The sequence below is a fragment of the Neltuma alba genome, unplaced genomic scaffold, assembly GCF_004799145.2.
Source record: "Neltuma alba isolate B1F8T4 unplaced genomic scaffold, ASM479914v2 tig00010388_pilon, whole genome shotgun sequence".
Taxonomy (NCBI): Eukaryota; Viridiplantae; Streptophyta; class Magnoliopsida; order Fabales; family Fabaceae; genus Neltuma; species Neltuma alba.
In genome coordinates, this window is record NW_021635291.1 from 77,711 (window position 1) to 104,435 (window position 26,725).

The 26,725-nt window shown below is 34.5% G+C and overlaps 2 pseudogenes; both read right to left on the minus strand.

Annotated features, from left to right (window-relative positions):
- Window positions 1-1,699: 1,699 nt before the first annotated feature.
- Window positions 1,700-7,939, minus strand: LOC114756335 (cytochrome P450 CYP736A12-like; annotated as a pseudogene).
- Window positions 7,940-14,754: 6,815 nt separating this feature from the next.
- Window positions 14,755-19,927, minus strand: LOC114756336 (cytochrome P450 CYP736A12-like; annotated as a pseudogene).
- Window positions 19,928-26,725: the final 6,798 nt, after the last annotated feature.

Genomic DNA, 26,725 nt, shown 5'->3' on the forward strand with positions numbered 1-26,725 from the left:
GTTTTTTTTATTGTTTGTCTGATGCGAGAGAGAGGAAATGAATTACATAGAATTAGAATTTACAAGGTGTTCTCCCCCAGTGAGTTGGTGGATGAAGAATTAAGCGAAGTCGTGTTCTACCCAAAAATACAAAATAAAGCTCAAGCGGGCGGATTAAAATATAAACGCCAATTTTGACCATGTAATGAATAAGAATGAAAAATAACACCACGCCCTCCATGAAGGACAGATGTTTTTTTGAAGCAAAGCAGAGTCAATTTTATTATGCTCACTAAACCATTCAAGAAAGCAGATAAATCTAACATACACCTTAGAAAAATAGAAGCAGTTTAGGTGAAATCTGAGCGGTTCATATCTAATTTCAACGATTCAAATTTAATTTTTTTATTTTTATTTGTTTAAAATAATTATTTTAATATGTATAGAATATAAAGTAAAATAATCTCTTAACTATCATGTTTTAAAATAATTTTTATTTACAAATAACTAATTAAAATTTTAAATCTAGACCATGTAATCCGATCTGGATAATCCAGATCTGATGAATTTAAACACAAAACTGATTTCAAAAAATAAAGACAAAAACAAATCGAGCTCGCTGGTGCTGTCATTGTGATGATGGGATTCCTCTGGTTCCATTAAAGTTCCTCTCTTCTGGCGATTGAGAGAAATATCAAAGCAGGGCGAAGGAGAGAGGGCTTCTTTCTTTCTTTACTTGATCCTAAGCTCAGTTGACGAAGAAGTATGCCTAGAATAAGTTAAATAAGTGGTAATTCTTAAATGCTGTTATCTCATGAAAATTGAACTGTCTTCAGGATTATGGAAATTTTAAAAATATTTTGAAACCAAATTGTAATTAAATTAGTCTATTATGCCTTAAGATCTCATTGCCATTATATTCCATATTAACATAACCACGTGTTGGTGAGAAAATTAAAAGATGGAATTTAACAAATTAGTTTGGATGGAATGGAATTAATTAATTAAGCCTCTCCCTGACCCATTTGGTGGAATGATTGACCCAAATTCTCCTGTAAAAATGAATGGGAGATATCAAAATTGTCTATTGCTACTCTTTCCAACCTTTTGTTTAATATACCTGACTCAACTGGTTTAATGACTAACAAATTCGAAAAAAATTTCCCCGTCACCAAAAAAACGTCCAGGGTTGGGAGATTGGGTTAGAACTTTCGTAAAGGCTCTGTTTGGAAGGAGACGTGACATTATTAAATGATTTTGCTACATAACTTTAATTTATACTTATCGTGTTTTATTTATAAGGCACTTATAGTATATTTCATACAAACTAAAAAATTCTCAATTAAAATACCACAACAATTAAAATACCAATCCTTTTCAATTTAATCCTATTTATATATATATTTTTTAAAAAATAGCTATCTACATTATAAATAAAGAATAATATAGTACAGTCATGCTAAAAATTTAATAAAAAAAAATTTATAAATAGAACAAAAAAAAAATTCTCTCTATACCTTATAAATAGGACTAAAGGATTACGGTCTTAATAACAACAAAGACTACATAGACGTATGACCAACCAAAAAAACTTGCACAAAGACTACATAGACGTATGACTAACCAAAAAAACTTGCACTTCTTACAATAACATGTCTTGCATTGATTAGGATTAGGGTGTACCCATTATTGAACTGAAAAGGCCTCATATTAGGATTCATCAGTTAATTAGTAAGCGATAGGATGGAAGAGCTTGCAAGGGATTGGCTCTTGGCATTGATAGTCCAAATTTCTCAGTCATATCCAACTCGTTAGGAGAGCTGTCATTTGCAAGTTCCCAATTAAAGCAGTGAACTAACTGTGCTAAAATAAGCTTAACAGTAATTAAACCCAATTGCAGACCAGGGCAGCCTCTTCGACCTGAACCAAATGGTAAGAATTGGAACTCATATCCTCGATAGTCCATATTGCCGTCCAAGAACCTCTCTGGCCAAAATTCTTCCACATTATCAGACCATATCTTAGGATCTCTTCCTATGGTCCATGAATTCACTATGATTCTTGTGTTCTTCCTTATGTCATACCCATTGATCTTGATGTCTTCCCTACACACACGAGGGACTAGTAAGGGTGCAACTGGGTATAGTCGCATAGTCTCTTTAATCACCATATCCAAGTAACTCAACCTTGGTAAATCAGCTTCCTCGACCATTTTACTTATTCCTACTTGGTTTTGTAGTTCGAGTTGGAGTTTTTTCATCACCCTTGGATTCCTTAAGATTTCCGAGAAAGCCCACAGAATGACAGTAGCTGAAGTCTCCACTGCACCGGCAATCGTATCCAGAAGCATGGCTTTGATGTTGGTTCGATCTATGACAAAGTTGTGGTGATCATTGTAATTAGTATCCATGCAAGAGAGTAGTATGTCCACAAAGTCCTTGTGTCGTCTATGCTGTTCTTCTGGTGCTGCCTCTTCATGCTCTCTAACAATGGTCTCCAATATCTCATCAACTTTCTTGCTTGTCTTCACCAAGCGTCTTGTAAAGCCCTAAATCAAAAGGGGTGCTTTAGCTTCCAAAAATTAATTATTATTATTGGTTAAATTACATTGTTTGTTTTTCACGCAAATTTTTTGAACTAGTTTTGGTACTCGTTACAGTTATGAATATCATAATACTTATCAATATCAAACATTCAAATATAATATGAACGGTCGAAATTTAATTTTTTGTATTTTTGTTTTTTAAAAATATTTTTCTTTAATAGGTAGATAATCCAAAATCAATGTAATCTTTAACTATAACTTTAAAAAAATGATTTTTTTTTTAAAAATTATCAGTTGAAAATTTTTAATTTAGACCATAAAACTATATCTAAATTGTGTAAATTCCACCGCAATGAACATTGAAACTGGTTATCAAATTTTCTTTGTTTTTTAGAAGCTTGAGCCTCTAACTTTCTATAATCTAATGCCGACAGGAATTAATGGTATACAGGGACGTGTGATTCCTGATGTGCAAAGAGATTTCTGGCCCTAAGGTCTATATTAATATTCATCAGTGTCTTTTGGATAACACACTTCTGCATTTTCTGACTATAGTTTTGGATCTCAAATGCTTACTTAGTAATTAAAATCACGTTTATGATTTGTTTTTCACCCAAACACCCCTTATACCCCTTAGAATAACATAATAAAGGGAAAACAAATTGCCCCTGGCCTACCATTAAAACTAACCACATGGCATGGTTTCAATTTGATTTTGGTGACGGTAAGGTGTGGCTTATTAAATTTTGCAGCTGAAAAGGCTTTGGCCCGCGCCCGCCCATACCAAAAACTAAGGACTGTTACGATACAGTACGCCACCAAACTCCATCCTTGGATTAAACTGTCATCTCGATTCTTAACAAAAACATAAATCATTTTAAATTTCCATATACCGATCTCACTCTCTGTTCAATTCTTACCACTGTTAGACCAAAATTTGAGAGGATATATATAGCTACACCATGGACAGATTTGCTGACTTAAACATTGAATAAATCAGAAGGAAAAAGAACAGTAAATATGCAGTTGAGTTGATAACGGTACCTGGATATCAAGTGGCGCCAAGAAAGGCACGAAATCTGCAATATTGAAGGCTCCAACCAAGTTCAGCGCTTCATGAATAAGACCCTTCAGATCAAACCTATCGTCCCTGGTGCTTCCAAATATCATTTTATACATTATATCTTCTACAAGCCGCCCCACCTTCTCCGTCAGATCCACCACCTCACGCGCCGCCGCGGATTTCCCAATAAACTTCACCGCCTGTCCCAACTCCTCCCTTCTTAAGGGAGCAAACATCTCCAATTTCGATGCGCTAAAAAGGTGCAAAGTACATAGCTTCCTCATGTTGCTCCAATAAGGGCCATAATCAGAGAAAGTCATTCCCTTGGAGCCATAAGAAAGGAACTCGGACGCCTGATTCTTTGGGCGGCTTGCAAAAACGACGTCGTGCGTCTTGAGGAAAAGCTCGGCAGCTTCAGGAGAAGAGACGACAAGCAGGGACTTGTCCGAGTCGCAAGGACATAATGGGTCCATAGCGCTTCGCGAGAGACTGAAGGGATCGATGCGGGAGAGCACCCAACTGGTGGAGGTTCCCAATAACCGGCCAGGCCAGTGGACCTGGCGGTTGCTTCCGGTCACCTTTAGCTGGTCTAAGGAACAGGGATAGGAAGAGAGCTGATAGAAGAAAGAGAAGTGGAAGAAGTTGAAGAAGGGAAGGGAAGGGTAAAGGGGAAGAAGGCAACATGTTTGAGTGTTTGTTGCAGAGAGAAAATCAGGAGCTCAATGCATTAAGTACTGGTTGGTGGGAAGTGAAGATTTAAAAGTTTAAGGTGTGATTAAAATCACAGCTCGCCTGCGTCGCCCCATGCTATCCATTCAGATCTGGGACCAAAAAAAAAAAAAGAAGATTGCCATAAATTGGCGCGGGGCCTCTCCTCACCTATTCCTTCGCATCCCATTTTCATCCTCTTCCCTGATCATGACCCTTCATTTCATCTACGGCCAAAAATAACCCATTTATCCAGCGACAGTGCGTGAACTCATGGAAATAAAAATAGGGAAGATCATTTGACTGATTTGCAAAATTTATCGATCGCATGTCCTCTAAGAGACAAAATGTTGTATATATAATTTGAGAATATATGGGGGGAGATATGAGATCATGGAATATATTTACACATGATCAACACAGAAACAAACATAAATTAACTTTGTACATAACACGATGTAAATACTACGTCTTATCTTGATTAAATAAGGTTGCAATCATTGTTCATTTCAGACATCAATTACCTATTTCATCCGCAAATAGCACTTGATTGACCACATTTTGATAACAAACTCCAAGGAATAATCTTTACTTCTTACTATATTTTTGCATGACACATGCGTATTCATCCAAGCAACCATGTGCGTGTCTATACACGTGTGCGTGTGTTTACATATACATATACATACATATATAAATGTATATAGACTTTCTTGTCGGTGTCATTTAATTATGGGAGAATAGAAACGGGAAGAAACACGGAAGTGAACAAAATAACTTACACGTTAAGCCATATGCTTTAAATTTTTGAAATAAATTAGATTTAACAGTTTCTTTAGACATATACTCCTCCAGTCCTTAATATAAGATCCATTTAACTAATTTGATTAGATTAAGAAAGTTAGGTAAGTTAGTTAATTAAAAGAAATGTGACACGTTTTTCCTAAAATACCATAATCATCTTTCTTAATACCCTCTCTTCTTCTTCTACTTGATTATGGTTGAAGGAGTATCCATAGGGGTAATTTAGAGAAAATTGATAAATATGATAAATGAGTCTTATATTTAGGACCAAAACTAACTTAATAATTGGGTCCTATATTAAGGACCGGAGGAGTACTTACATAACAGGCAAACTAACTTCCACTCATAGTTGACATATACCTAAATATACATGTAAACGATGTGTTGGAACAAATTTTTCTGATGAATTGTGTGGACAAACTTCATGATTTCAAGTCAGTGATTGAACCATTTAATTGTGCCAAATCAAATCATTCTCTCGTCTTTTTGAAATGGCGGCATTCTTCTATAATTATTGGTTAAATATTTCAACGACCTCGCCCATTTCTTGTTTTCTGGTTACTTGGTATAGAGCATTGAACAAAAAAGGTTTTATGCAGACGTACGTACGTTCAGAATAAAGATATCTCTAGTCTGATAATGGGAATGATAAAGGACTGTTACTTGCCCATGAAAAAATAATTAAAAAAAAAACACTTCTGGGAGACAAAAAAAGTTGTCATTTTTTTGGTTTTATATTTGAGGGAAAATAAAAATTAATATTTATCGTATTTTTTATTCAACACTTTGTCTTCTTTCCTAATTTTCAGCAAATTTTAATTGAAATTTCTGCCCCTACATATATAAATAGTCGAAAATTAGCCGCTAAAGTATCAAATGTGGTACTTGAGATTTCATTTCGATAACAAATCCTTGTAATGAAACATACTTGTTACCATGCATATACTGTTTGTAAGATCCCTATTCTTGTGTGTGTGTGTGTGTGTGTGTGTTTATGAAAGAACTTTCCTGCCACAGTTAAAACAGAAATGCCATTTTAGAATAGAAAAAACTTTCACGTTAGCCATAGATTTTAAACTATTGAAATGAATTACAATTTATTCCAATATATATTCTTCATATGACATGCATATAATTAAAACACAAGGGATACATAAGCCTTGTAATATGAGTCCTTATTATTTTCTAAAAATACAGAACTGGATCCATATGTTGAGCCAAAAGCATATAAAGTCGAAAACCTTGACCGCCATGACTAATGTGGACATTCTGTGCTCAATCTATAAGTTGGAACGGCTAACAAGTGCTTGGTTCTTGGGACTGTAAGGCCAAACTCTTCGTTCATGTCCAAGTCACTAGGACGCATGTTTAAAGGAAGCTCCCAATTAAAGCAATGCGCCAATTGAGCCACAGCAAGTTTAACTGTAGTCAGACCCATCTGAATTCCAGGACATGTTCTACGACCTGATCCCAATGATTTTGTTCCTCGACGATTCTGTTCATTCCAACTGCATTTTTAAGCTCGTTTTGGAGAGTTTTCATCACTCTTGGATTCCTAAAGAGCTCAGATAAAACCCAGTCAAGTGCAAAACTGGAAGTGTCAGTTGCGGCAAAAATCATGTCTATTAGAATGGCCCTGAGGTGAGGTCTATCAATCACATGGTTTTGTTCGTCCTGCAAATCTATGGGCTGATCATGCACCAAGGAAAGCATTGTGTTTATGAAGTCCTTGTGGTCTTTAGAGGCTTCTTCGTGCTCTCTCACTATCTTTTCCAGAACACCATCAAGCGCCTTATGGTTTCTCCTTAGTCTTCGTGTCAGACCCTGTCATACGGTAGAAAATATTGATCATGAAATTTAAAGTAGGAAGGAAAACCAATTATTATTCTCCTAGAGATTAATATCATTGAGCGATTAGAATTTGGATTGTATATTATTTTTTTCAGCAAGAAGAATTTGGACTTGATATGCGTCAGAAATGAGCTTGAACTCGTCCACGCACAGAGAACACACGAGTGTTATTTAAGGAAAAGAAAATTAACGATTTTCCATTGAAAAAGTAATGAATTAACGAATGTTGATGCAAGATGAGATATTATTATACTAGTTGGAGGAATAAGACATTGGCACGCACATAGCATATATACCTGGAGATCAAATACACCAAGCCAAGGAACAAAATCAACCAGATTAAATTGCCACGCCAAGATTAGTCCCTCCTTAATCAGCCCCTTTAAGTTAAGCCTGTCGTCCTTAGCACGTCCCAGTATGATCCTGTATATTATGTTTTCTATAACGTCCCACACCACCTCACTGAGATCGACGACCTCACGCGCCGCCGCAGCTCTCTCCAGTAACTTCACCATGGCTCCCAGTTCCTCCCTCCTCAGAGGACCGAATATCTCCACTCTTGACGCGCTTAGAAGATGGAGCGTGCACACTTTCCTCGCATATCTCCAATACGGACCATACTCTGCAAACACGAGTCCCTTGGTTCCTCTAGAAAGTGGATCCGAGGCTTGTATATGGGGTCGGGATGCGAAAACGGTGTCGTGAGTTTTGAGGAATAGCTTCGCGGCTTCAGGGGACGAAACAACAACGGCAGGAACTTGTCCCAACTTGAACGACATGATGGGGCCGTACTTTTGGGCGAGAGATTGAAGGCTGCGATAGGGCAGTTCTCCCAGCATGTGGAGGTTGCCGATGATCGGAAGGGACATTGGGCCTGGTGGTCGTTTTCGATTATCCTGACGTCGTTTTGTGATGAGTATGGAAGTGGTTAGAAGGAACGCGAATTTGAGAAAGAGGACGGCAGGAATCGCTAACGATGGAGGAAACATGTTTGATCGTTTGCTTTGGAGATGGAAGAGCCCTAATTAGTGCAAGAAAATGGGGGTTCGTGGGGTTTGGATTTTATAACAAACAGGAATTTATTGATTAATTATTATGGTATATAGATTTTTTCTTGGCCAAAATTATAGTGCTGCCCCGGTTCTTAATATATGACCTAATTGTTGAGTTGGTTTTGGTCCTAAATATAAAATCTATTTTTCAATATTACCCTTATCAATTTCTCTAAATTACCCTTATAGATACTCTCTCAACCATAATCAAGTAGAAGAGAGAGAGGAGGTATTAAAAAAGATGATTATGTTATTTTAGAAAAAATATGTCACATTTCTTATAATTAACTAACTTACCTAACTTCCTTAATTTAATCAAATGAGTTAAGTGGGTCTTATATTAAGAACCGGAGGAATATATAGATTAGCCAACTAACTTGAAAGCAATGAGGCGCTATGGAATTAATATCGGAATATCTGATATGGTTGAGGTTGAAATGTTAAATGAACAAAAAAGCCAAAAGATGTGTGCAAGTTGATTATAATCAAGGTTGTTTCAATTCTCATGAGTTTAATTATATACTTTTAATACCATTTTATTAATAAAGATAAACTTGGATCTAAATTCGAATCATAAACTCATAACAGTTTACTTTTATTAATAAAACAGTATTAAAAATATATAATTAAATAATTAAAATGTAAAAAATGACAATAGTTTTGTTTAAACAAATTTTAAATCCAAACCATTGAAATTCATAATTTATCATATTTAACAAAAGAAATTTTTATGAAATTCATATATAAAGTTACTAAACATAATCAAATCTAAAAATTTAGTATGAGTTTAAAAGGGAGTTAATATGATTTTATAAGCTAAAAATATAAAAAGGTTAAACCTGATGAGTAAATTTGTAAGTTCAGCTAGCACGAATTTGTTATAAAATGAAAACATGAAAATGTTGAATTCAGAGAGTCAATCAGCGAATTTGATAACAATAATTATAAAAAAATAAAACTTCATCTTAGCCGAAAGGCCAAGAAATTAAGGTAAGCGTGCGAGTTGGTAAATATGGGCAATATTTGGCAAGTAATAAATGTGTGGCTAAAATAAAACATCTGTGTGTGTGGTGGGGGGGGGGGGGTTGGGAACACCGGATAGGGTGGTGCGGAGATTCAACCTTGCGGTGCAGTGCTGCGCCCATTTGGATTCACAATAAACAAATGGATTTTAGATTATTGTTATTCTTATAACCAACATTGATTAGAAGTGATGTTAGTTAATGGTGAAAATTGGTAAAAAAATCCCTATTTAAAAATTTAATTGGCTAAAAAGACCTAAATTTGAGCACATGCAGGTATGATCTGTTAGTACAACATATCTTCTGTTGTATATAATATATCTTTTGTTGTGTGCAAATGATTTCCGTATTGATAATTGTTGCACATCATTGATGATATGTTGCATACAGCAAAAGATATGTTGCACTCACGAATCATAGTTGTACTTGCTCAAATTCAGGTCCTTTTAACCAATTAAATTTTCATCCAGGGATCTTTTTTACCAATTTCTCCTTAGTTAATTGTAATAGGTATGAATATTTTTTATAAGTAATTTTGAGAAATTTGATTATATATACTTGAATTTTATTAATCAGAATCACTTTGTGATATATAATTATTAGAAAGGTTTGGTAATAAAATTACCAAAAAGGATATGAATTTTATAAAATTGTTTACGTTTTCATATAATTATATTTAATAATAATTATTATGTATAATTTAACAATAAATGACTTGAATCTTTAAATATAATTTTCATTTAATGACATAATAATGATAATTTTTGTGAAATTGTCAATTTATTTTAAAGACATACGACAATTTCATTTTTAAAAAAAAAGAACATACAAATTCAACAATTGCACGCACTGTTAGATAAATATAAATATAAATAGTTAGGCCATATTTTTGGTAAGGATTCACAATTATCCATTTTATGATCAATTATGCCAAACCATATATAACGCACACAAAACATTAAGGAAACGTAATCCAACAAAATATTACAACCTCTAAGAAATATAATTTCAACTGGCCCTAAAATTCTAAGGTGGGTAAGATTGGAATTGAACGCAAATTTTCAACCTTAATCGTGATCAATATTTGCGGCTGAGAGAACGGAAAATTTGGAATAACATGAAAATTTTCTCTTTCCGGACGTGAAAAGCCACTGCAACTGTAATAATATGAGACATTTTTTTAACCATATTTTTCGTGAAAAGAAAACATAAAACATATTTTTAATACTTGTTTAATACAATAAAGATAAATGTAAAAAATTATTAATTTAAATCAGATTTGTAGACTTAGACTGTGTTCAGCATCGTGTTTTGTATTCATCTCAACCACCAAAGCCACTTTTTGGATTTTGAAATTGTTTTGGTTGACTTCTTTTGTGATGGAGTTCTTGGGTTTTATGAGCTTTTGAGCTGAACTTTGAGATATTTGGATGAATACCAAACTATAATTTTAAATATGTAGAGGAGTTTGTCTCGATTTATAAAAAAAAATACTTTTTAAAAACACTTTTATCACTTGTCAAACACCCCCTAGTCTTTTGTGCTTTTGGGGTAACACACGGTGTGTGGTGTAGGAGATTAAAAAAAAAGAAAGAGAAAATAGCAGACATTGGACATTAACAATTCTTTTTTTTTTTTGGCACTCACACATTATAACAGTTAAAAAATAAGTTGAGGATAATATTTTTTTAGTAAATACTGATCACAAATTATCGGAAAAAAAGTAAATACTGCACGTAAAATTGAAAAAAGAAAAAAAATAAAGCACATGCCATTTTTTTCATTTATTTACTTAGTGTTTAGATTTTTTTTTTTACAAAAAGGCATCTTTTTGTTTTTAGTAAATTGCTTAGAACTTACTCTATAGTTATGTAATATTATTTACTTAAAAAATTTTACATTTATATAGTTTCTAATTTATATATATTTTTATCCATCAAGTATAATTAATTAAGATAATTTTATTTTTAATAATTTTTTACTATCGTCATATTATAATATTACTTAATAAAATTTGTATACTTTTTAGTCATTTTATATCTAAACTTATTTTTTATTATTTATTCAAAAGTAATTTTTTTTATAAAAGCTAATTTAAACATAAATTACATCATTCTATCTGACTTTTGATTTTTTTGCAAAAATCAGATTGAGAAAAAATAACTTTTCCCCTTGATTATCCAAACACATGTCAAGGTTAGGAGTAGGCATTATTGCATCATATTCTTTTCACGGAGAACAATGTTAAAAAAATAGGTCTCATGTTGTTACTGTTGCTCTAGCAACGGTTAACAAGGTAATTCCCACCACCCTGAAGTTCTGAACGACTCCTTCTGCCATTCACGAGTGAAAAATAAGTGTCACAGTCAGTCTCGAATTGAGGGTTACTACTATTTTCAATTCATAAAATTTTATATTGTTTTGTTTTATATTTCTAAAATTTGATTTGATTTTAATTTTAATATCTAAAATTTTAACTTCTTTTTTTGTCCATGGAAAAAGGTTTTAGAAGCCAAAACTATTGATTTTAAATTTTCAACACAAGACCAAAATGAAGTTAAATTTAAGGAATTAAAATTAGCATTAATCCTAATGTTACAATTGAAAGACATTAATCTAGAAGCCTGCGTTTTTAAGTCAACTTGAAATAAATAAATGTTTAGTAATATTGTATTTACCTCACGCCGAGGGCCTCGCATAAATCCAGATTGTCCTGTCCGTGACCGTGCAGCCACTTTGTAACCGATAAGTAGATGCTATGTGATGAGCTTTAGATATTTAACTTTGTTTATTTTAAATGATTTTGTATGTGATTTCTCTTGCTACTAGTAAAATGAACTCTTTTTTGGCAAAAAAAAAAATTTGTATTGTGTAATATTAATATACTCGTCCTGTCTGTAGTGTGAGACCTAATCAACTAATTTGAGTAGATTAAAAATATTAATTGAATTATTTAATATGATATATTTTTTTCTAAAATACTGCAAGTATCTTTCTTAATTTCCTATCTCCTTCTCTTATTAATTATTGTTGGGAGGATAACAATTGACTTAATTTGATATAGAACCAATATCAACTCCTTGATTAGGCCATACATCAAGGACCGGAGGAGTAACATTTATTGTTAATAAAAATATTTTTGTTTCATAGACCGTAAAAATATCTTTTTCAAAGTAGCCAAACAAACACGTCGCATAGGCTGTAAGGAAGCGCACCAGATCATGGCAATACAGTAATTGAAAGGCAGCAACTTCAATATATATATTTGAAATAGTGGCATTCTTTTAATAATTAGTGATTATTATTTCAACTACCACATTTTGACTTTGGCCCATGCCTTAATTTCTTAACGTGACGCGATTAGAAAAAGTTCATAGTTAATGAGTGTGTGATTAGAAAATGTCCGAAGTTCTAATCAAGGGTTTAAATTAAAGATGAGACTGAACCGATTGGACAAGGAACCAGCTAGTTCTAATTTTAACCGTGCCATTTTTGTTTTCTTAAAAAAAGTTCACAATCATAATCATAATTACTTAAATCAGTAGGCCAAAATTGCAATAGTTCTAAAACAACCTCCAGGATTCAGTCCCGTTTGTCGGTTATTTTTTTTCTTTTTTTTTTCACAAGAATTTTTTTTTGAGCAGAACAAGAAAATTTATTGGGTAATGAATATTGCTGATAAGGCTTGGTACCATACCACAAGGGGAGTGACTCGCCATTGTGGAAATATCACCCAAAAAATATTGTGAAACTTGAAAGATCAATACAAAAAGGACGTATTTCATATTTTTCCACAATATTAAATACTCCTTCAGTCCTTAATATAGGACACAGTTATTGTTCTGAATATAAAATCCATTTCTCATATTTATCAATTTTTCCTAAACTATCCATGTGGATGCTCCCTCAACCATAATCAAGTAGAAAAGGGAGATGGGGTATTGAGAAAGATGATTATGGTATTTTAGGAAAAACGTATCACATTTCTTATAATTAACTAACTTACTTAACTTTCTTAATCTAATCAAATTAGTTAAATGAGTTTTATATTAAAAACCGGAGAAGCACTTCAAATCAAGTCACCGAAAATTTATGAGGGAAAGATACTATAAATCATATAGCTAATTCGTATGGTTAGTGGGTGAAGGGTTTGCATCACTTGGAAAAGGTGTTTAATGAATTAATTGTTATTGGCCTGAAAAAAATGGAAAGGAAGGGGAACTCTATTGTTTGTTATTAGGAGTGAAAATAGGCCAGGTCAGGCCAGGCTAGGGTTTACCCTTAATAAGCCCAACCTGTAGTGAGGCCCATTGGTCTAAGCCTGGCCTACGGCCTGTAAAAAGCCTTTTATTCGACATGAGCTTGGCCTAGCCTGTGGCCTGTTAAGAGGTCTTTTTTTAAAACAAATTTCAAACACACATAAATTAATTCAAAATTATAATAATTCAACCCAATTTATCTAAAATACAAACACAAATTATCAAATGAACACAATTTGTAAAACGTGTCTCCTTGGGCCCAAAAAAAATCAAATATGACAAATTATTAGAAAATATAATTTTACTCTGGTATAAAAATATCACTTCATCCCATCTCTAGTATAAAAATTAGTTGATAACTAAATCTAATTTAAAATATGAAATGTCCTTAATCCTTTTTATATTTTAAATTTATCATTTGTTCAAATTAATTTACTAACAAAATGATATTTGATCTCGTTGTTATACATAGTTGTTTAAAAAAACATGTTACATTTATTATAATTTATTTATTTAAATTAATTAAGCAACTATTATAATAAGAATTAGATTAAGCACACATATATACAATCTAAAACATAATAGGTCAATTCTATAAATATATATATTCTATATAAGATTAATATGAAAAACATGGATCAAATAAATAAATGATGCTTTTGTTTTTTTTTAATGCACTTATGTTTTCTTTCTCTGTTCAAATATGTGTCATTATACATACATCAATTATTTTTATTATAGAGAATGGAAATAAAATGAAATATGCAATAATCTCTGGATAGCATGTTTATGTGGGTGGAATTTTCTCAATTAACCAATCAGAATAGAAGATTCCCTCTTGTCTATTTACAGTTTTAACCTAAAAAAAAAAAAGATAACAGGCCCAGGCCGCCTAATAGGTCTAATAGGCATATTATCAGGTCTAAGCCTAGCCTGATAAAGTAAACAAGCTTTTTTACCAGCTTGGGCCTGTTCTGATATCTAAATAGGCCAAGTCACAGGCCCCTGACAGGCCACTTGACCTATTTTCACCTGTATTTGTTTTGAAGGTTTTTGGAGGTTAAAAATGAATTTATATATCATCAATTTTTCTACTGAAGAAGGGGCAAAAACGCGTGCTTCTTCGACCATATAACGGCTTGAAGATAACTGTATTGTGGCTCAGTACAAACTTCCCTTGGGAGAGAATAAAAACTTAAGAAGAAACATATCATTTAAGTATCAACAAACTTACATGCTAACCCATATACTATCTCGAATCCTAATTATAAGACCTTATTTATAATTATAAGATCCTGTTTATAGTCTCCAAATAAAGTTTTATAATTAGGATAAGAGGTAGTAATATTTTTAGGAAAAGAAACATTTTTTATCTTATTGACAGTGTCACCATATACTTCATTTATGTATCTTGCACAGAACAGTCCACATTGCCCATTTAACGTTCTTGTACGACTAGCCCTATCATTATCTAATTATGGCAACGATAAGTTGGAATAGCCAGTAAGGGCTTAGTTCTTGGGATTGTGAGACCAAACTTTTCGTTCATGTCCAAGTCACCGGGACGAACGCCACGAGGAAGCTCCCAATTAAAGCAATGCACCAGTTGAGCTACAACTAATTTAACTGTAGTTAGACCCAACTGGCTCCCAGCGCATCCTCTTCAACCTGAGCCAAATGGTAATAGCTGGAAATCATGCCCTCGAACATCTATATTGCTATCGACAAATCTTTCTGGATAGAACATATGAGCATTGTAAGACCAAACCTTAGGATCACGTCCTATGGCCCATACATTTACTAAGATCCTTGTCTTTTTTCTTATGCAATATCCATTGACTATGACATCATCCTTCATACTTTCTCGAGGGATTAAGAAAGGTCCAGGTGGATGTAGTCTGAGAGTCTCCTTAATGACCTTGTCCAAATAACTTAAGCTTGCTAAATCAACTTCTTCCACCATTCTGTTCATTCCAACTACTTCTTGCAGTTCATTTTGGAGATCTTTCATGACTCTTGGATCCCTCAAGAGTTCAGACAGAGCCCATTCAATTACAACAGAAGAAGTATCAGTTGCCGCAAGGATCATATCTAATAAAAGAGCCGTGAGGTTAGGCCTATCAATGGTGTGGTCTTGATCATCGTGCAGCAAATCCATGGGTTGATGCAGCAAAGAAAGCAATATGGAGATGAAATCGTTATGGTGCTGTAAATGTGGTTCTGTAAGTGCAAGTTCATGCTCAGCGATTATCTTCTCCAATGCATCGTCAAGCGCCTTTCTGTTTCTCCTCAACTTTCTTGTCAATCCCTACCAAACATTAGTTGAATAGCTCCTTAACTGATTTGAGTGTAACACTAAATACATATTTTTCTCCTTCATATATTTTTTGTGTAACAACTTCAATTAAAAGAATATTCAAAAATTTCCTGATCCATCTTTTTATCTGCAGGTTCTTATTCAATGATCTACTTGTGGCGCGCGCGCGCGCACATATACAGCATTCTTTTATAATTAAGTCATCAATGAAAAATATAACAATCATATTATCTTACCTTCTTTCTTTTTTTTGCCAGGAAACACATTACCTTAACTCTCTTCCGCAATAAAAATATGATTTTCTTGAAAAGTATCCAAACAAAAGATGATATTATTAGTTTGTAAGATAACCCTAATTTTCGGTTCATATATGATTAATTTTGACATGCACAACTGTGGTTGGTCTTGAATTCAAGATTAATTTCAGCACGCATATATATGTTTGGATTTTTTTCCCGAAAAAGACCATAATTTTGACTCTTATAATTACTAAATCAAACAATTTTATGCCAATAGATTATCAAATATTAATATTAAGCAAAATTCTCTCTTTTGCGCAAGGCATATATACCTGAAGATCAAACGCAGCAAGCCAAGGGATATAATCAGCAATGTTAAACTGTCCCACCAAGTTCAGAACCTCGTTCATCAGCCCTCGCAACTGAAACCTATCATCCTTACGACGTCCCAGCACCATCCTATACATCATGTTCTCCAAAAGCTCCCCCACCTTCTCACTAACATCCACAACTTCTCCGGCCGCCCTCTCCAGCTTCTTCACCGTCGCTCCCGCCTCCTCCTTCCTCAGAGTAGCGAACATCTCCACTCTTGACGCGCTTAGAAGATGAAGGGTACACAATTTCCTCACGTATCTCCAGTATGGACCATACTCTGCAAACGCCACTCCCCTCACTCCCTTCTTGAACGGATCTGTCGATTGTACTTTGGGTCGAGATGCAAAAACGGCGTCGTGCGTCTTCAGGATTTGCTCCGCAGCTTCAGGGGACGAAACGACGACCGCAGGAACTTGTCCCAGCTTCAACGACATCATCGGACCGTATATTTTGGCCAGCGATTGAAGGCTGCGGTGTGGCCGTTCGCCCAACAAGTGAAGGTTGCCGATGATTGGTAGGGACGGTGGTCCTGGTGGTCGTTTCCGATCATCTTGTTGTAGTCTTGTGAAGAGCATGGAAGTGGATAGAATGAACATGAATGTAAGGATGAAGAGGATAGCAGGAGTGGTTAATGTTAGAGGAAACATGTTTGATTCTTTCCTCAGATACAAAAAAGAAAGTTATGAGCTTTTTACTGGAAAGTGGAGACGTAGGTAAGAGATTTCAATGGCTAATGTAGTAAAATAAATAAATAAATAAAGGTTAAATAATTCATTTTAGGTATTATTTTTTATTTTTTAAAATGGCTCTTGCATTTATTGTAAAGGTATAAATTTATACCTTGCCGGAAAAAAGGAATTAGCAGCCAACTTAAAATTTATTTATAATGCCAACTTTCGAGAGTGCTTCAAGAGGCAATGTTATGAATATATACACACTAGATTTATATCTCACGCAATGCACGGGATGTTTTAGTATGTGAAAGGTAAAGTTAAATAGAAATATTAAAATTTAAAACAGACGAGTATATTATTTAATTATAGATGATTTTCTTCGATTTTAAAAGCCATAAGAACCTCTCCTGGAATCCATAGTTATAAAGCACAAACATTCCTTTTATTTTTAACATTTTATTTCCATCCACTACCCATTCGTTATTTTATGATTAAGTCATATGTGGTGGATCAAAATACCCCTCCTGAGACATAGATGCTAGGTTACAAAATTGATAATACATCCAGTCCTAATTATAAAACCTCGTTTATAGTCTACAAACAAAATCTTATAAATAGGACCAGAAGTAGTATTAAATAATAATAATTTCATAATCAACTAAATGATTTTTGGTGCACGGAATTGCAGAAATTGTCTCAACCACACACCAAGCGGTAGCTAGTCTGCTTTTGTTTGTGAAATATATAGATTCATTTGATTTGTTGGCTGGCCAAAGGAAAAATCCCTTTTATTTGAAAACGTCCATGGAAGAGAAATAAACATAACTCGTCTCAGCAATTCACCTTCAGAGTACCGTCATCTGAAACATCGAAGAGTATTAAAAATGAGTTGTGCCTTTCACTCCAAAACAAAAAAAGAGATGTGCCTCTTTGTATTGATCCAAGTGAGTTAACATTAACAACTAATAAGAGTGAATTTATTCAATTTAAAACGCGAACTTCTAATTCCAGTATAAATGATAGGACTCTAAATTACATTATTGAATTAAAGTAAAATAGTATAACAGTCTCTCTCTCTGTCTCACACACAGAGTCTCTTACACGTACATGGAACAATAGACTTGGCGCACACACTAAAATAACTTCAAAAAAGGCTTCTTACCCTATTTACATATGTAAACGATAAGTTGGAACTGCTAGCAAATGCTTGGCTCTTGGAATTGGGAGACCAAACTCTTCATTCATGTGACAAGTCACTGGGAGACATACCATAAGGAAGTTCCCAAGAAAAGCAATGAACCAATTGAGCTAAAACAAATTTAACACTAGTCATACCCAAGTTCATGCCAGGACAACCTCTGCGACCTGAGCCAAATGGTAACAGTTGAAAATCATGTCCTCGAACGTCAATATTGCTGTCAACAAATCTCTCAGGATGGAACATATGCGCATTTTCAGACCAAACCTTAGGATCACGTCCTATGGCCCACACATTTACAATTACCCTTGTCTTTTTCCTTATATAGCACCCGATGATTGTAATATCCTCCATACTCTCTCGAGGGACAAGTAAAGGTGCAACTGGATATAGTCTAAGAGTCTCTTTGATTACTATATCTAAATAACTTAACTTTGCTAAATCAGACTCTTCCACCATTCTCGTCATTCCAACAACATTTTGTAGCTCATTTTGAAGACTTTTCATCACTCTTGGATGCCTCAAAAGTTCGGATAAAGCCCACTCAATTACAACAATAGAAGTGTCAGTTGCCCCTCCAACCATATCTGATAACATAGCCTTGATGTTGGCTTTATCTATCACATGGTTCTGGTCGTCCTGTAGATCCACAGGTTGGCGCATCAAGGAAAGCAATATGTGTATGAAGTCGTTATGGTGTTGTAAATTTTGTTCTTTTGAAGTGTTTTCATGCTCCATCACTATCCTGTCCAACACATCCTCGAGCGCCTTGTTGTTTCTCTTTAACTTTCGTGTCAAGCCCTGGCAACATCAATTAAATAGCTCACTATATATGAAGTAAAACACCAATCTGAAAAGTCTAGATATGATCTGGACAGTCCAGACCTCATTTTCTTTTTATTTTAATAGGTATCGAATCTAAAATAAAGATAATATGTTAATTATCATTTTTCAAAAATATTTTTATTTAAAATAATTAATGAAAAATTTTAAATTTAGACCATCCAAATCTGATAAACGCCAATTAAATATTTATTTTTTTAAAGTTCATACTATATATGTTTAATTTCTCTCTAGAAACACAAGGAAAAATATTTAAAAACAATCAATGCTCGAGGCGAAAAGATTATAGGCACATAACATACCTGGAGATCAAATACACCGAGCCAAGGGACATAATCAGCGAGATTAAATGCTCCCACCAAGCTCATTGCCTCCTTAATCAGCCCTTTTAGGTTAAACCTATCGTCCTTGGCGCGTCCCAGGACCATCCGGTAAATTATGTTCTCTATAGGCTCCCCCACCATCTCACTAATATCAACAACCTCACGCGCCGCCGCGGCTCTCTCTAGGGACTTCAACGTCACTCCCACCTCCTCCTTTCTCAAAGGTGCAAACATCTCCACTCTTGATGCGCTTAGAAGGTGAATGGTGCACAGTTTCCTCACATGTCTCCAGTACGGACCATACTCGGCAAACACCACTCCCTTGTTGGCTCCTTTAGAAAACGGATCCGCCGCCCGTATTTTGGGTCGGGTCGCAAAAACAGTGTCATGAGTCTTGAGGAATTGAACGGCAGCTTCAGGGGACGAAACGACAATCGCTGGAACTTGTCCCAACTTCAACGACATGATGGGACCCTATTTTTGGGCCAGAGATTGAAGGCTACGGTGTGGTCGTTTACCCAACATGTGGAGGTTACCAATGATTGGGAGGGGCGGTGGCCCCTGTGGTTGGTTCTGACCATCTTTGTGTCGTTTTGGGAAGAGGATATTAGTGGATAGGACCAATATCAATGTCAACAAAAGGATCGCAGGAACCGCTAGTGTTGAAGGAAACATGTCTCGTTGTTTACCTTCGGAAACCGATCAAAGAGGGAATAAATTTTGTGCTTATGGTGGATAGTGGCGGATTGAATGCTAATATATATGTGAAATAGGTAGGATCCTGTTCCTATGACGTGATCGGCAAGATAATACGTAAATAGATAGAAACGAACAAAGACCTAAGAAATTTTATAAAAAAAAAAAAAAGTGTCAAACCCTCGAGAAAGAGAATCCAAACTCATCAACCTCTTTCGTATATATAAAATTGTGAGCTTTTGTCTCCCGATAAATGGATATGGACATTTGTTGAGTTCACACTACATATATTATATCCAAGCATCGTCATCTTCCTCGTTCCCAGTAATTTTTTGACCAGATTGCTGTTGAATTGAAGGAAGCTCTTCCATGGACATAGTCCTCTACTTCTTGCCCAAGGATAAATTAAATTCTTGGTGTCCAAAATCCACACTTGGTGCTCAAGAAAGATGGAAACTTCCATGGAGCCTGCGTCAATTACCATCCATGAAGCTCCATTGCCATCATCAGATGGCTAAGGCAATATAATTCAGTAATTTAATTATTGGGAGCTACACATCATCACCAAATGATAAAATCAGAGCTTAATTAGAAGCATCGCCTCATAAGAATAATAATCTTCACCGGACTATTATGAATCGAATTTATAATAACAATCTTATGAATTACTCGTAACTTTTAAAATTACTATCAAACATTAGGGTTATAAGATAATATGTGTGTATTGGCGCGGCACATGCACGGACCGTCACAAGTTATGGCATATTTAATTTAAACTTTGTTTTGTTTCTTAAATTTAGATTTAAATTTCTGCTTCCACTGGAATACCCGAAATTGTGCCTCTGATTAGTGTCAACTTGATCATACTTCATAACAAATTACTAAATCGTTTGAAGGAAATACCTTTATTTGTAATATACTATTTGTAAAATCCATATACTTATACATATCATGGTTTATATATATATATTTGCTATACTAAAAGTTTATATGAGTTGGGTCTTAGAGGCTTACCAGGACCAAGGTATACCTTGAAGCTCAGAAAGCACTTATTTGATGCCCACCAATGCGGTCCTTACATTGGCAACGGGATTCACATTCACGATCTTATAGGTTATGAGCAAACTTTTGACCAATTAAGCCAACTATTGTTGGTAGTTTATATACACATATATATAGTTTATTTCTGACTGCTTGGGTAAAATAAAAACAAGGGGAGAGAAACAATTATATATAGACTATAGAAAGTCTTACACGTTAAGCTATATATATTTGACATTATTGAAATAAATTTCAACACACACACAAGCACAGTACATTCTTTATGTGATTTACATAAATTAAAACAACACACATATACAATAGAACGCATCAAGTTAAACTAAAAAAGTGATCGACGGAAAAGTATGAAGAATCTTGCTAATATAAAAATACCCACATAATTCCTCAAACGATAGGCCTTGTAATCTGAGCCTTTATTTTCAGAGAAGGAGCACTGGATTCATAACTAAAGGCATAGCGTAAAACCCTAGACCTTGATGATCAGTTTGAATACTCCATATCTAATCTACAAGTTGGAACAACCCGCAAGTGCTTCGTTCTTCGGACTATGAGGCCAAACTTTTCATTCATATCCAAGTCATGGACACACGCCACAAGGAAGCTCCCAACTAAAGCAATGCACCAATTGAGCTACAACTAACTTAACTGTGGTCATATCCATTTGAAGTCCAGGACATCTTCTATGACCTGAACCAAATGGTAAAAATTGATAATTATGCCCATGAATATCTATATTGTTATCAATGAACCTTTCTGGATAGAACATATATGCATCATCGGACCATAACTTAGGATCTCGTCCGATAGCCCATGCACTCATCATGATCCTGGCCTTTTTTCTTATGCAATATCCATTAACTATGACATCCTTCATACTTTCTCGAGGGATAAGTAAAGGAGCATGTGGATGTAATCTAAGAGTCTCCTTAATGACCATATCTAACACTATAAAAAAAAAGACTTTAGGCGATGACTTTTGACGGCAACAAAAAAAGTCGCCGCTGAAAGTTCACTTTCAGCGGCAACACCAAAAAGTTGCCGTTGAAACTAAGACTTTCAGTGGCAACGAAAATGTCATCGCTGAAAGTTTGCTGCTAAAATTAAGACTTTCAGTGGTGACTTTTTTTGTCACCACTGAAAGTGTAATATAATATTATATATTTTATTTTATAATATCAATAAACAAATTCAACCTGGCTTAGCGGCAAGAAGATTGGACACGAAAGGTGGTCACGAGTTCAAACCTTGAAGAAGACACATTTAAGGTGAAAATATTTGAACGATGACGTGGTGGGGAGGAGTGATGTGGCAATGACGTGGAGGTGGCTAGTGATGATGTGGCGGTCGGCGGTGATGACGTGGCAGCTGGCAACGATGACATTGTGCCGTGGTGATGACGTGGCGTTGGTAAAGCCAATTCTTCTTAGGCATTACTTTTAGCGGCGACAAAAAAGTCGCCGTTGAACATCCCTTTCGGCGACTTTTATACTTTGAACGGCGACTTTTGTCGCCGTTGAAAGTCAATTTTTTTGTAGTGTAAGTAACTTAACTCTTCTAAATCAGCCTCATCCACCATTTTGTTCATTCCAGCCACATTTTGTAGCTCATTTTGGAGACTTTTAATCACTCTTGGATGCCTCAAGAGTTCAGATAGGGCCCAGTCAACCACAATGACAGAAGCGTCAGTTGCGGCAAAAATCATATCTGCTAAGATAGCCTTGAGGTGGTCTCTATCAATAACACTGTTTTGATCGTCATACAAATCCATAGGTTGACGTATCAAGGAAAGCATTATGTGTACGAAGTCGACGTGATTCTGGCCATTTTGTTCTCTTGTAGCTTGTTCATGCTCTCTGACTATTTTTTCCAACACATCGTCCAGTGCCGTAACGTTTCTCTTTACTTTTCGTGTCAAACCCCATCATACATTAGTCAAATAGGTCATTCGATCCAGAGTTTCACACACAGCCACACACACATCTATATATGAATGTTTTCGCCAGCTGTTAGTCATAAACACGCCGCTTTATCTGTATAACGTTAGAGGGGCATCGAAGAAACTATTTATTGTCAAAGAAAAATGGAAGGAAATCCAATTATCGTGCACTTAAAATGATCGACTACTAGCACAAAATTAAAGCAAATTCTTTAATTTAATAAGTCATCAATGAAAGTTAACAATGTAAGTTGAAGTAAGATGTCCTTCACAAATATTCCACGCCTGCTAGCATTAAGAAGAAAATTGGGAGCCATTATTCTTGATGTTATTTTTTATGTAGGCAAATCTTTAAGCTTAAACAAGCCTTTTTATTCCTCTGTCTGAATGTAGAGAAAAGTAGGGGAAGAGAAAATTATGAGAAACGTAAGACAAAATAGAAGAGAAAAGCAACAAGCGAGATACTGTATACAGTATACCTAGCCACGGGACATAATCAACCAGATTAAACTGTCCTGCTAAGCTCAGTGCCTCCTGAACAAGCCCTTTTAAGTTAAACCTATCATCCTTAGCACATCCCACGATCATCCTGTTAATTTTATTTAGTTTTATTTAGTTTGCGCAGTTTAATTTTCTTAAACGAACAAGCAACATGAGAGAAAATGAACATAACATATCTATATATCGTCACTTGTATGCGTTGCATATAAAAATGAAATGAAAGAAAATGAGTCTTTTATGTATGATGTTATTTTATTTTATTTTTTTGTAAAATACAAATTTCAACCTAAGACTATTTGGTCTAGTAGCACAAGATGTGCTCTTGGTGGCAACGGGTCTAGAGTTTGATTCCAACTATTGATCAGACTCTATGTGTCACATCCAACATTATGGTAATTAGAGATAAGAAATATTCTCAAATTATTGAGGATTAAAAATGATAAGGAAAATTCAAAGGATTTTGGTAGAAAATAATTACAGCAATTTTCCAAGCCAATTATAGGAAATTGACTAATTAAGGAAAATTGGTCAAATGTAAATAAGGAAAAATACTTCCAAACCTTGGAAAATTAAGGAAAAATGAGGATAATATATTTTGAGAGTTATATGAAATTATAAAGTTGGTTTTATGACCAAATTACCCTTAGAAAAATTATGAGAGAATTAAAGGGTGATTTAGGCTAATTAAGGGATTTTATTTGGAAAATTCCAAATAAATATTTTTTTAAGGGGAATAAAGCTCCAAGAAAATTCCTATGAGATCCCAAGGAATTATGAAATTAAATGAAGAGCCTCAAGTATCCAAGATTTTTCCAAATAATGATAAAAAGTGGAAAAATCCCTAAAGAGAAAGAAATTAATTTTCCTTTTTATTTAAATATTAGGAAATTAATTTTGAGACAAAGAGGGCAATTTGGAAAGATAATAATGAGGAAAATAAATTGAGGATCTAACAGAAAATAATTACAGAGGCTAAGCTACTGTAATTATAGAAAAGAATTTAAACTCAAAGCCTAAAGTATACTGATAAAGCAAGATTGGTGTCTTGCAAATCCAAGGGATCCTATTAAGCCATGTGTCAAGCTCTTGAAGGAGAAGATTTGAATTAGCCAAGTGTCATTCCATAAATGGAGAGGATCTTGACTTTAGTAATTAATTTCATTTGGAATTATGTTAATTAAGAAAGAGGAATCAAGACTTAGTAGGGTAATGACACTTGGACTATCATTAAAGAAGGTGGTTGGGATATTTTGAAGCATTAATCAAGCTCTTCTCTCCCCATTTTCAGATGTTCAATTCGTCCAAGGGAGAAAAAAAGGGAAAAAGAGAGAGTTTGAGAGAAAACAAGAAGAAAGGAAGCACCTTTGGTCATTCAAGCAAGCTTTCAAGGTTAGATCTTGGTTCTAGAGGTGCTCTTACTTTGTTTTCTTTCCTTTTTATGGTTAAAAATCTGTCTCCTCCCTCTCTTGATGTTGACTGAACTGATTAATAAAAAGGGGAAAGAAGTTTTGATCATTACACTTGCTAAGACACAACAACACAAGCTAGATCCTAGTGTTTGCAAGTAAGTTTAAGTTGTTTTAAAGCATTTTTCATGGTTGTTTTCTTGAGCTTCCATTTTGGTCAAGTGAGGAACTGAACCCTAGGATGAGTTTTTCATTGTTTTAAGGCTTTCATGATGCTTAAAATGAGGAATGGTGTAGGGTAGACTAAAAGGAACAAGTGTTGGAAGCTTTAAAGCAAAGTTGTGATTTTTGGTTGAAAATCCCTAGTGGTTCAGTCAAAATGAAACTGAAGAAGGCCATTTTATTTTGCTAGATCTGAGCATATATTTGAGATCTACATGAAAAACCATGTAGGGTTAGGTCAAGGTGTGATTTTTAGGGTTAAAGAGAACCAAGTCTAAAAGTAGTGAACAAAGGAGGAAGCTTTATGGTTCAAGAGTTGTTTTGTTTTGTGTTCTTGCTCTTTCATGGTTGAATAATGATTATGGCTGCCCTTTTTGTTGGATCACATGGTTAGGGTTTGATATTTGTCAAGGGAAAGAGGAGAAGGAAGAAAAGCTAAGACTTTTAGAGCAAGGTAGTAAGTTAAACCTAGCTACTACCACTAACTAGCATTGTTGATTATTGTATGGTTAATTACTATTATTGTGGTTGAGCTTTCTTGATTGTTATATGGCTGCTCTTTATAGTATCTTGCTTTGGCCTTTGCATGTTTGAGTTTGCCAAATGATAAGCATGTTAGTTCACCAATAGTAGCTAATATGATCATGCATAATAATGATGCTTGCTTGGTGCTATAATTGGTTAATTTGCTACTGGGATTTTCAAAAATATCATCCCCCAAAAATAATGTAACATTTTAGGGCCTGAATCCTCCAAGGGAAAGCTGTAGATTGAAGGCTAATATGTGGGGTTTAGCCACAAAATTCGTGAGCTCATTTTGGTTATGTAAATATTAAACTAACAGTGCTTGAAGCACACTGACCCTGACTGGTTCACGCAACTTTTTGATTATGCTCCCGAATGTGTTTAATCCTGAAATTTGGTATGGTGAAATATAACTTCCTGAGCTTCAATTTGATAGCTAATACGTTAAAAATAGCCCAGTATAAGATTTATAATGATTTTTCAAAGTTAATGGTCAGAATCTGGGAATCAGGGTTTTTGGCAAATGGACAGTGTTGCTTTTCTCAAAAACCTGACACTTTCTCATAAGGAATTGGATGATGAGATTATTTTTTCTTGAAAGAGGACTCAAAGAGCCTTAAGTAGAATTTTGAATTACCCCAATTGGATTTTTGTAGAATAAGTTATGAATTTTTGAAGTTGGGCCAGAAAAACTAGATTTTTATCAGATGAACAGTAAAAATCTGAAAATTAACGTTTTTATAGAGAAAAGTGAGCCCAAGACCATCCAATGTGGTCTAAAATGATTTTGAAAGGAACCCAAGTCAATATAATAGTAAGGTGTGACACTATGAGCATCAATATAATGTGGTTGTTGTGTTCTTCATTCATTGTTAAGAAAAAATTAATAATAATTTATGTAACAACTATTAAAAAATATGGAAGGAAAGACCCAATCATAACGCAAATTACATAATCTTAAACAGTTCAGGTTATAAAGAAAATTACACTAACATGATTAAGCACAACAATCACTCTGCTAGGCAATACGATGGAAGAGCTACTAAGTGATTAGCTCTTGGAATCAATAGTCCAAATTTCTCAGTCATATCCACTTCATCAGGAGAAACGCCTTGTGGAAGTTCT